At 53.4% G+C, this 1738-nt stretch overlaps 1 long non-coding RNA gene across 1 annotated transcript; it reads right to left on the bottom strand.

The window, feature by feature from the left end:
• Nucleotides 1-356: 356 nt before the first annotated feature.
• LOC123430160 lies at nucleotides 357-1738 on the bottom strand. Its single transcript, XR_006622878.1, has 2 exons — nucleotides 697-1738; nucleotides 357-612 (listed from the first exon to the last, which is right to left on the bottom strand). It is a non-coding gene; the product is annotated as an uncharacterized LOC123430160 (long non-coding RNA).

Raw genomic sequence — 1738 nt, 5'->3', positions numbered from 1 at the left:
AGAAGAACGCACAGTGTAGGACTGAAGGCTGCACTGCATCAAATGGGAAAATAAACTTCATGGTTTCTTTTATTCAGACAAGAAATTTTCCAAACGGAAAAGTTGGGTGCGCTTCACATCGGGCATAAGTGAACCGCAACACTATAAGAAGTGAACCTCGCAAGTTTATGTGTCGTTTTCGTAACATTACTTTTTGTTGTCTTTTTTCACACATAATATTTTTTACGCGTGTTGGCTGATTGAGTGGACTGCATAATTTCGGATTTATTTTTCTTTCTTACTACATGGGCAAAGATAGTGAGCTGCTCGGTGAGGAGTGTTTACACAGATGAAAAACATGAACCACACGGTCGAGAGAATTGAACCACAACACGGTGTTGGGAGGACTTCTTTTAAAACAAAATCATATACATGCACCTGAAAACAACACACAGTGTGCCTAAAAAATAAATTCCCAGAACCCTACAACTCAGCCCGTCGGCCGACTACAAATGGCTTGGTAACCGAACAAGGGCCGCCAAACTAAAACTAGTCTGCAATGACACTTCAAGTAGATTGCCCAAGAACAAAATAAGCTAGCTGCTCGTCCAGGGCTGCCAAATCGCAAGCGCACTGCAAATGAATGATAGCAAATAGTGAGCAACATTGCGCTTTGATTTTTCCAATATAAAGCACAAACAATGTTGTGTGCCACACCAAACCACACAAGGGCCATGACGAAGCATCTCGTCGATGTTTTGGAGTCTAGCCAGACGAGGTGCCCACCCCTGCTCTCGTTCTAGCCATGTTTACCACCACAACGAAGCACCTGCAGGTGTTCAGAGTGCCAAACCGCATTGCACGCCCTGCCACACCGCATGGCACGCCCAATCAAACTACACATTGGTTCCAGCGAACCCAAAAATGAGAAAATAAAATACTATTGCATGCATAGGAAACGAACTGCAACGATCCCTGTATGTGGATGGCGTAAATGGTGACTAAAACGAACTTCAAAGTGGGTGCATGGCGCCGTGGGTGAACTGCAAGGGTATGGAGTGAGATGCTCAAGTAGCAGGTGGGCTTGATGAGCTTCATGGCCGTGACCCCATATCGATGGGCGCACGTGGGGGATCCGGCTTCCTGGGCACAGATGCGACCACCGGCCCTCTCCCAACGCACGATCAGACCTTCACGGGCACGCGGGGCCGCTCGACGATGCGAAGCATGGCATGGGTGGGGCAAAGTTGTGGTCCATGATGACGACACAGCCGCCGCCATCCCTCCCGCGCACGCACAGCCTCAGATCCAGTCCCTCCCCCTGCCCATCCGCCTCCTCCTGCACCGCGATGAACGGGGCCGTCGACTGGTACTATTGCTTCTCCAGGGGTTGGTGGATGATGGGTGTAGGGGGGAGGGTGCGGGTGGGCGTTGGGGTCGATGAGGGAGACGTGGCCCTGGGAGAGGATCCGACACGGGTAGTCGTCGCTTCCGTGTGCCCTCACCGGCGAGGGATCCTAGCGCTGCTCCTTGCACTCGTTGGGGAGGGAGCGATGGTGGAGGGTGCGGTGATCGGGGCTGGGAGGGACGCCAGTGAAGGAGATGCACCAGCTGGCGACAGGGCCGCGGCGGTAGAGGTGGTCGAGGGGTGGTGGCGCGGGGAAGAGTGAGGGTGGTGAGGCGCCGTGGGGATGGGAGGTGGTGGCGCGTTGGAGGGGTTAGGGTGGTGCAACACCGCGGGCAGAGAGGTGGTTGTGAG

The sequence above is a fragment of the Hordeum vulgare genome, chromosome 2H (genome assembly GCF_904849725.1).
Source record: "Hordeum vulgare subsp. vulgare chromosome 2H, MorexV3_pseudomolecules_assembly, whole genome shotgun sequence".
Classification (NCBI taxonomy): Eukaryota; Viridiplantae; Streptophyta; class Magnoliopsida; order Poales; family Poaceae; genus Hordeum; species Hordeum vulgare.
This window is presented reverse-complemented; position numbering and strand designations above follow the sequence as displayed.